This window comes from Parasteatoda tepidariorum, chromosome 12 (genome assembly GCF_982258835.1).
Source record: "Parasteatoda tepidariorum strain Cologne lab strain chromosome 12, Ptep-v5.0, whole genome shotgun sequence".
NCBI classification, from domain to species: Eukaryota; Metazoa; Arthropoda; class Arachnida; order Araneae; family Theridiidae; genus Parasteatoda; species Parasteatoda tepidariorum.
The window spans coordinates 62,123,679-62,134,860 of record NC_141766.1 but is presented as its reverse complement, the minus strand read 5'-3'; the positions used below and the strand labels follow the sequence as shown (position 1 = coordinate 62,134,860).

At 30.1% G+C, this 11,182-nt stretch overlaps 1 long non-coding RNA gene across 10 annotated transcripts in view; it reads right to left on the bottom strand.

Annotated features, from left to right (window-relative positions):
• Positions 1-628: 628 nt before the first annotated feature.
• LOC107447505 (uncharacterized) overlaps positions 629-11,182 on the bottom strand; it is a 290,115-nt gene continuing 279,561 nt past the window's right edge. For all 10 annotated transcript variants that reach the window (XR_001584536.4, XR_001584537.4, XR_001584538.4 and 7 more), the window contains one exon: positions 629-783. This is a non-coding gene — a long non-coding RNA (uncharacterized LOC107447505). The remainder of the gene's footprint in view (positions 784-11,182) is intronic.

Sequence of the window (11,182 nt, the reverse complement as noted above, 5' to 3'; positions counted from 1 at the left end):
ATATTCGTATGTCTACGATTAATATTTTCTTTATTAAATGCTTAATAAAACAAATAATAATAACATACAATTTCCTATATATTTTATTAACTGACATTTTTTATAGATACACTGTAAGAAATTGTAATTTGGTGTGATGTTGCCCATGTTTTTAATGCTGAGGTAAACTAAAGAAATTTTTAGGAACAGAACTGTAATTATCTTGCAATTAAATAAAGTTTACAAAATAGCAATTGTTTGAAAGAATTTGTGCGAATTTATAACTAAATATGTGTTCGTTTTTAAATGAAATATTTTTGCAATAAAGCCATAAACTGATTTTGATACGCATGAAAATATGTGTTGTCATTAAACAAACAAAGAAGGAATAACTAACTTATAATAGTGAAAATATAATTAAAAATGCGACTACATGTGGTATGAAAAAAATTTAGTTTACCACACCACAAAAAAAAACGGAGAAAAAAACTATACCCCAAAATTTTTTATTCTGAAATTCTGACATAAGTAAATCAAACGCTTATTAATTTAAAAAAGAATTGACTTTAAAGTCAAGAAAATTTATACTTAGTCATTTCCTCATTCATTGAAAGTGTATTTTTTTCATTGATGTGATCAAATCAGATAATTCTCATTAATATACGCTTTATTAAATGCTTAGTAAATTAAGGTACAAAAGAATATTGAAGACAAAGATAAATCTGGAATTTGACAAATAACTTCAATCCCTTTTCAAATGCATATCTTCGTGTACTTCTGTCTTCATAAGCTGTGTAGCGCCACCTATTAATAGAAATATAAACTTGCATGAATTACTACTTCCAATATACGTTATAAAAATTAAAAGCTACGTAAGACAGAGTTCAAAAGGTGTTTAAAAAAAGTGATCCAAATTTTTTAGTACACAAGTCAATTTTTTCTGTTATTAGCATTTGATTTTAAATTTAAAACTTAAAACTTGAAAGTTTTGGAATATGTTTTTATATTATCCATATAGTTTTTAAATTTACAAAATATTGTACCGAACTTCATGAAAAAGTGTCATGCTTATTAATACTTTTATGACTCTCTAAGTGTTAAAGAAGTTAACCGAACCAGTAAATTAATCGAACATTTTAAACACAAAAGGTATCTTCAGTACTACTAAGCAATCGAAGTAATTGAATTCATAAGAATTTATAGAAGTTTACAATTCATAAAAATGCATCAATAACAAACTAATCCAAAGCATTCATTATTATAAGTTATTTAAATAAAATTACAAAGCTGCAAATCACCACAAAGATTATAATAATGATCATAATTAAGATTTATCAATATTTCAAAATAATCGAAAAAACGCAAAAAGAAAGAAAATTTTTAAAATCAGTTTGACTCAAATTTTTAAAAAAAAATTGAGTTAAACTTTCTTTTAATCAAAGTAAACAAAGTTTTGCGTACATACATTATTTTGAAAAATAACCGATAGTTACATTTTTAATATTTTTCATTCTTCAAAAACTTAAAAAATATGGTTAAGTTATCAAAAATAAATCAATTGTAATCCTTATTCAGAACCATTAGAAACTTTGAATATATTAAAGAGAAATTAATTCACTGTATGGCACATACATTAATTGATTTTCTTCTCTTAAGCCTAGATACGAATAAATATAACAATGTGTTCTCTAAATATAAGAAAAAAATCATTTATTATTATTTATTTTTTGTGTAACATCAAATAAAGAAACCACTGTTGCACTAATAAATAAAATAAATAAATAAATTTATTATTTTAATAAATATATTAGGCATTTTATAAGTAAAATCATTCTTAGACAAAGAAACAACTTTTTATTTATTTATTTATTCACAATGCTCAAAATCACAGGCCTTTTATCAGCTATTAATGGGCTAGCAAGTAAGACAAATAAAGATCTCACAGCGATCTCTGCGGGAACATTACTTTTTCTTACGATGGATTTGAATTTTTGATCATAACTACATGGAGGTGTATATTTTATTTTCTAACCAGTATTGAGCAGCCGACCCAAGTCTGAATTTACGAATAACAATGTTCAACTCCAGGCTGATAATTATGAACATGACCCAAAAGATAAAGGGACTTCTAGGAGAAGTTTTGGAACAAACTAGCCATCGTGTAGGACTTTTTGATGTAAGTTACCCGCATTCACGTTGTATGGAAAGAAAAGCCACGGAAACTCCCACAGTTAGCCAGACAACAAGGGGATTCGAACCCGTGATCCGTCTACCATTAAGGCACTGTGGTTGATTCAGCACTGTGGTTAATGCGAGCCGGGGGCAGGATTTTAATCAACCAGACATCGCGCATCGAACCTGGGTCTTCTCAGTTAGAAACAAATGTTCTATCCTATGAGCCACCGTAGCTCATAATATGAGAGTAGCCACAATCTCGCATATATGGTCCCAATTGATAAGGTAGGAAAGTTGCAGTCGAAAGTTTAATATAGAACATTTATTTTATAATTGTCATTGAACAGCCGATCCAAATTTGAGTTTACGACTACCAATGTTTAACTCTGTAGCCTTTTAAATTTGAACCGAATCCATAAGACAAAGGAACTTCTGAATCAGTACTCCCATAGGTATTGATTTGTTATGGGAACTTGGAGGACTTTTTTGAGACCCCCACAGATTTAACGTGCAGTTATCAGAGGAGATTTTCTGGATTTGTACTCCCTTTCTTACGAACACGAGTCCAACGCCCTTCTAACCAGGCTGATTCGGCCAAATGTAAAACATTTTACTCATTTCACCATATCTCGAGACCCTTATAAACGAATTTTCGAAAATTTTGCTCGCATTAAACTTCGCATCTACAGCGAGCCGAAAAAAAAATGAGTCACCCTAATTAATGATTCATAGTATGATCTCAAATATGCTAATTAATTAGTGCAGACGATATTTCAAGTTACGAAATCAGACACAAAAACGTACTTTTTCTGAATAAGTATGCCTTTTTTTTCAACGAATTCGAATTTCGTAATCCCAATTTTTTGGGGGTAGCCAATATCTGGAAAACATGGTCCCCACAGTTTGTTCTGGAGAGCAACTCAAAATTTGGACCCCTTAATATTAATGTTTACTTTTTGCGTATTTCGCCATATCTCGAGATTTTCTTGAAAAATATTTGCACCCAATAACAAAATACGTTTTTCCAAAGATTAATTTATCCATGCACAAAGTAAAAAATAAATTTCAGTAAATATTAATTATTTTTTAGTATTGATAATAGTTGAACTATTATTAAATTTTAACTATTGACTAATTGTATCTATTAATTAATTTTATCTAATTTTAACTGTTTGAATTCTTTAAAATTTGATTTCTCCCGACTTATTCAACTGATATCACCCAAATTTTGTATTTTGTTATGTACTTTAATTGTACTACATACTTTAAAATGAAGATGTACACACTTTAAACTGACTTGAAAATTGTATACCTTACAATCAAAATTAATTCGACTATTATTTAATAAAATAATAAAGAATAATAAATACTTAGTAAATAATTTTTTGCATTGGAAAAAGGAGATGTAAAATTGTGTGCAAATTTTTTTTAATTCGCTTAAAAAGTTCTCAAGTAATGGCAAAATACTCAAAAAGTGAAAATAACTTTGAATCACTCTCCTGACCAAACTATGGGGACCATATTTCACAGTTTGCTGCCCCATACGTTTTGGGGGTCAGAAATGCGAATCAGTCGGGGGGGGGGGAAATTGTATGTTTATTCAGAGAAAGTATGTTTTTGTGCCTGATTTCGTAACTCGAAATATCGCCTTCACTAATTCATTAGCTTATTCGAGGTTACTCCCTCGAACCAATTATTGGATCGAAAATCCAATTATTGGATCAAAAGATATTCACGGTGATAATTTTTTTTTTGTCGCAATTCACAAAGATAATTGCATGTAAAAAAACATTATTTTAGTCATTATTTTACTTAATAATTGAAAATATATTTAATCGTTGTTAATCCCGTGATAGCTCAGAGGACAGAGCGTTCGCCTTCCAATGTTGTGAACCGGGTTCGAATCCTAGTGAAGCTGTTTGATACGAATTCCGCATCCGTCTTGCACCAACCATGGTGCTGACCTGAAATATCCTCAGTTATTGACGGATCATGGGTTAGAGTCCCCCTACAGTCGGGCTAACCGTGGGAAGTTTGCGTGGTTTTCCCTTCCATGTTACGCAAGTGTGGATTAGCTTCATCAAAAAGGTCCTCCACGAAGGCAAATATCTCCCAATGCTTGATCCAAGAGTTCCGCTGCTTTCTGGATTCGGTTCAAAATTATAAGGCTACGGAGTTGAACATTAGTGGTCGTAAAACCAAAATTGGGTCGGTTGTTCAGCGATGGTCATAAATTAAAATCGCCGGAAATTTTTTTCCCGTCATTAGAAGGTATGTATTTTTAAATTAAATGAATTTGAAAGCATGTATTTTTAATGAAAATAAATTTGAGCAAAATTCGTCAAATAATCATTAAGAAAGAAATATTTCATAAGTACGATTTTTTTTTTTTTATAACTCTGAAATTATTCAATCCATTTCGTCCAGATTTAGAATTTTGCATTTAAAACTAATAACTTAAATAAAAAAATTTACATACATTATAATTTTAAATGTTTTCAAATATATTATTAGATAAGCAAATAAAAAGAATACTTGACAATTATTAAAACTTATTTTTTACTTAGAACTACGTTTGCATAAATAAATTTTATAATACTGCTTCATTAAAACAAATTTCTATACTTGGCGAAATACGCAATAAGTGAGATTAGCATTAAGGGGCCCAAATGCTTGGCTCATTTTCATATCGTGACCATATTTTACACATTCTCCCAATATGTTTATATTATCAAAAATTTCACATCTGTCGAATAGCACGTACGTTTATTCAGAGAAATGACGTTTTTGTGTCCGAAACTTAATTATGATTCAGTGTCATCAGTACCGAGTCGTATTAAAATAAGAAATAAATAAATTAAAGAAGAATTTTCTTCTAATTAAGTTCTCTCATTAACACGTTAAATCCTAATTGATTCTTAGAATTGAGAATCTGAGAGAGAAATATTACGCAAATACTTTTCTAAAATTATATTTATTTAAATACAGTACGAAAAATGCGGGCCTCTCGGAGTAATTTTTTAACTAATGATCAATCTTAATGGTAGGAGGGAGTGACCTCAAATTTGCTAATTAATTAAAGCAGACGCAAAAAGAGACTTTCTTTGGATAAACATACCTTTTCTTGAACGGATTCCCAAAATATAGGGGGTGGCAGCAATTTGGGAAATGTTCTGTTTATTTGCCATATCTCGAAATCTTTGTAAGCAAATTAAAGAAATTTTGAGCACAATTATGAAATGTTTTTATCCTTAGAAAATTCCGCGCATAAAATAAATTTTAGAAAATATTTATTATTTTGATTAATAAAAGTGGGAAAAGTTTGTATTGTAAGGTATATAATTTTTACATCAATTTAAAGAAATTTTACATGGCAAATTACAAAATTTGTGCGAAATCGGTAGAACAGCTCCTGAGAAATCGGTATTAGAAAATCGCACCAAGAATCGTTTTAAAAAAATAATGATTTCGTATACTTAAAATTTTATTTCTCAGCAATTTCGCGAATTTTAAAAATGCCGTATGTGAAATTTGATTTCTCAGAATCCATTCAATCGATTTTGTTCAAGTTTTATATTTTTCCATGCAAAATTACATTCTTTAAAATGCCGTAAAAAATAATTCGAAATTGTTTCATTATAATCTTTGAATAAACGAGTTTTATAGTTGTATGCAAAAAATGTTTAATTCACTTAAAAAGTTCTCGTGATATTTCGAAATACGTAAAAAGTAAACTTAACATTAAGGAGTCCAAACTTTGGATCTTTCTCCTTAGAAAAATATTGGGACCATATTTCCCAATAATTTTGGGCTCTGAAATTTAAATCTGTCGAAGAAATGGTGGTTTTATTCAGAGAAAGTACGATTTTGCATCCGATCTCTTAACTTAAAATATCGTCTGCGCTAATTAATTAACATAGTTAAAATCAGTCATGCATTCCATTAAGATTGAGATCCAATCATTGGATCAAAAGTTATTCAGGGTAGTCCGTTTTCTTTTTGTTCCTTTTTCCCCCAGCACTATGCATATGCGAGATTGGGCACTCAATACAAAGAATGACTTATAAATCATTAATTATGAAGAACAGAAAGCAGAATTTAGAAAAAAAAAGCTAGTTGTAAAACCATTTCATATTGAGCTTGTTTTAGAGAAAAATAAAAGCTTGAATGAGATAGAACATGAATAGTTTTAATATTAGGTTTTTCTCCTTTCTGGAATACAAAAGAATCCTGTGCTAAACCATCTCCTTCAACATCAGAAGGCATCCATACGGTTTTTATAAGAAGACAGAGCAGGCTATTTCAAAAGTAAACCATTTTTGCGCATGAAACGAAATTCTGTTACAAAAATGACTGAAAGAAATATATTCTACTTTAATATTTATATTTCTGATTTATTCATATGAGAATGTTAACAAGGAAGTAAGACAATTAATTATTTAATAATTAATTATATTCATTATTTTAAAAAAATATTTAAAACATATTGTACTTCCTAACACTTTCTTGTTTATAAGAGCTCTTCTATTAAAGGGCTATTTTGCAAGCTGATTTACTTGCTAAAGAATTTGACTGCATTTAAAAAACCGTTTGAACACTTTCAGTTATCGGAAGAGATGATTAAACTCTTTCCGAACTGCTGTTGCGAAACTTGATTATTTTGTAGTGATGTAAAAAGTATTTTAAACATAAAAATGGCGAGGCAATTAAGTCTAGATTGATGTGATATTTTATATTGTTTCTTACCACATTAGATATGCTTTATTTCAAATGCTTTATTTCAAATTAAGAATAACCAGAGTCATATATTTCTTTTTCAATGGCAGGAATTTACAGAACTTTTACTTCCTTCACCTGGGAAGATGCCTGAAGTGTTGCTCACTTAACGTTACCCAATATGCACCTGTGAGCCTAAGTCATGGAAGCGAACAACATTACCCACGCCACACTGCCACTGATACCTGTTCATAGGGTGAGCCACATTCACGCATCACACGCAACAGAGGACAACACATAGAGAGAAACATCCATGCCCAGAGCGGGATTCAAATCCGCACCTGGCCGGCGAGTCATATTATTAATATACCATGAAGAGCACGATGTTATGTCACGTGACACGATATTTCTCAGGGGTAAATTTCAAGAATGAAATAATAAAGTAATTAATATTTGTCTCTTTGTTAAAAAGTTCAGAATTATCAGTTGTTATTTTCCAACAACCTAGCCATCCCGATCACCTGATCTTAATCTGTGTGACTTCTGTGGGCCTATCTGAATGATGTTGTGTTCCGTGCTCTGATTACTAACTTAACTAAAGTGCGCATTGACATCAACTTAACTAAAGTACGCATTGCGAGACACATTCAGCGCATGACTACACCGGAGACACTTCGATCAGCTGTGGAACATGCTGTTTCTCTATTTCAACTTGTTGCAGAAAACAGTGGACAGCATATTGTACATGCATTGCACCAGACACACTAAATTTAATTACCGATTTGTTTTGATGCTTTTTATGTGGTTTTTGATCTCATGATAATTAAAACCCTATTTGATTGATGCATTATATGCGGTTTTTGACCTCAGAACAATTAAAAACTGATTTTATTCATGCTTTTTTAGGTGATTTTCGGCATCTGGACAGTTTAAAACGATTTTTCCCATCCGATGAGTTATGACCTTGTCGTGGTGGATGGACTTTTGTGTAACGAACAGTATCACAAAAATACAGTCATACACACTGAACAGTACAGTTGTTGCATTGATTTACGATTCATTTGCCATTTGCAGTCAAACCCTTTTAAATAAGTGCTATCTGTTGCAATTTCGAACTATTTTTTCTCATGTTATAAGCTTTCCCCTTTCTTCAATAGTATTCCGTTGAAGTATGTCATTCCGATTAGTGGTTCTTTTTTTAAAACGTATATATAAACGTATTATATATATATGTACCGAAGAGCCATTACATTATGACCATCCTGCTAATAACATGTAGGACCACTTTTAGCCCTCATAACTGCTAGAACCCGCCGTGGCATTGATTCCACAAGGTGCTGATAGGTAGGCGGAGGTATCTGGTACCAAGCGCTCACCAACTGGTCCTGCAATTCCCTCACATTGAGAGGGGGTAGCGTGGCAGCACGAATTCGGTTTTTCAAGTAGGACCACAAATGCTCTATTGGATTAAGGTCAGGTAAATTTGGGGGCCAAGACATGACTTGAAAATCACTGGAATGTTCCTCGAACCAATCCATGACGATTCGACCTTATGACATGGTGCATTATCCAGTTGGTAAACACCAGGAAAAACTGTTGCCATGAATGGGTGAACTATGTTCAAGTAGCTTACAGACGTCAGGGATTGTTCTATGAGGATTATGGGTCCTAATATACCCCATGAAAACATTGTTCCTGGGCGAGAAACCATGAAAACCTGGGCGAGCCCATTGTTATAGATGGAGGGTGGTCATAATGTAATGGCTCTTCGGTGTATATACTGTTTAACGTTTTGGAGAGCACCTTTTTCATATTTTTATTTTATTTTTGAAACTTTAAAAAATATAAAGCAATTGTTGTGCTATCAATTATTTTATTAATTTATTTAATAATTATTTATTTATTATTAATTATTATTTATTTATTAATAATTATTATTTATTTATTATTAATTATTATTTACTTATTATTAATTATTATTTATTTATTATTATTAATTATTATACTATTTAATATTTTGGAGAGAAATTTTATTGTTTTATTATTAGCTAGAATTTATTTTATTTTGGAAAAACTTCAAGCCACTGTTCTGATATCAACAAAATAGTCTGTAAAAGTGCAAAATTATTTTTGAAACAAGAAAACTGATTTATGTTGGTTATTTTTATCTTGTTTATTTTTTACTGTTCTGATTTGAGCGATAATAATTTTTCCATTTTTTTTTCTTTTATTGAAACTTATCGAAGATTTGAAACAATTAATATCCAGAATTTTTTATTCAAATAAGAAAATAAAAGTTACGATAACACTGGATATATTACGTTATTTTACATAAGATTTTAAGATTATACATATTTATTATAAGATGCATATTTATTATCCTCAGAAGCGTTGAAGACACTTAACATCAGTTGGGGGGTTTAATTTTTTAATTACTTAAATGTAATCATTATCAAGCTCTTCATTATCATGAGGACTATGCCATTAAATATTTTATATCCTCAAAATAGAATTCTAATTTGCAAAAAAAGAAAGTATAGAAGCTTTTAGTTTTAAGTTTTCTAATTAAAATATTCCAAAATTTTCTTAATGTGATTGAAATTATTTTGAAAACTATTGGAAAAAAATAACCTAGTCAAAATTTAATTGGATGCAAATTTAACTTTATGTTCTTTGAGTATTCGGCTAATTGAAAATTTGAAAGATACTTGGAGCATTCTTCCTCCCAAATGGCAACCATAACCATTCGTATGACCCATTCTTGGTAACAAATTAAAAGTGCAGTTGGTGAACAGGTTTTCAGTGTCATCAAGTTGAATTGCAAAATGCCAATAACCACTAATCATAATTAGATGGTTAAATATACATTATTGTCTAATTAATCTATGAGAGCTTCTATGAGTAGTAATGGTTCAGCATGCGATGTAGTAATTTGTCTGATTTTTCTTTTGTAAATACATAATCTGCTTTTTCAATTTTATCTTTTTTCAAAGCTAAAGTTACTGAAGCTGAATAAGGAGAAGAGCTTTCGTTAATTATGTTATGTTTTATCAGTTTTTCAAACATATTTATCTTTAGCAAAAATATATCTGAAAAATCAAGTAAAATTTCCTGTAATTGGAAATTTTTTCATCTATCTTGGATTTCCATTATTCCGTAGGCAGACTTTGACAATGTAGCGCGGCAATATCACAATCAGTTTCAGTAATATTTGAAAATTCAAGATCATTTTTAGTTTTGCTATTTAAATTCTTGAGTCAATTTTCTCTTTTATTTTCCCCTTAATTTACTTTGTTTACACTTGTGGCAACTTTATATTTCTTACCTACTCTTATGTCCAAAAAATTACTTTCTTTTACATTTTCTTTAACATTAGTGTTATTTGATTTTGATTTAGCATTCTTTCCTTTCTTTATTTTATTTGAACATCCTTTATCTTTATTTATGACGTTATTTTCTTTATCATTATACTTATTGCAATCTTCAACCGGAATTTTAGGAAAATTATGTAAAGACAGGCCACTTTTATTATCAGAGAATGTGATCAGTTTTCTCCTATTGTACTTTGCCACCAGTTTCACACATTCAATCACCAATTGAAACCTAATACAAACTTCTAAAGCTTAGATGGCGTAAAGTAAATCAGTATTTAAGATAAATGAATCAACTGATTTAGATGCATTTCCTACTTTTATATTTAGTGCAAGTTTGGTTAAGTTGCCAATTACTCTGTACCTGTTCAACATTAATGAAATTTTATACATTTAACATTTTTATACATTTTTTACATTTAATTTTTCAAAAATTTTAGTAAGGATAGTATTTAAAGTTTGACCTGTGTCGTCATTTAAAAAGATTGTATTTATAAGACTTCGGTGGTTGTCACTTTGAAAGCTTTCATTTTTATTTTGAAGATAGCCGGATATTATCAATTTTGTAGTTGCTGTTTGCCTGTCTGTCTTCTTGATGGGATTGATTCTCAGCATTAAGGAAATTTGGCTTGTTTCTAGTTTAATACAATATTTACATAGCCTAGGAGGTAACTTCTGCGAAGCAAAATGACTTGTTTGATATTTACTTTTATAAAATCTTCCCTCAGGAAATCCAGGTTTAATTTGGGCTGTTTGTTAGAATTTTAACTTTATCAGGAAAAAATTTTATTTTGTTGCAGATAATAATAATAGTTTGATTTACTGAGTATTTTTATAAACGGCAACCTTATCAAATTTTGATATGGAGAATTTCGGTGTCTAAATTTTGATTCTGCCTTTTTTTTAAATTTTTGTGTGTGTGTGTGTGTGTGTGTGTGTGC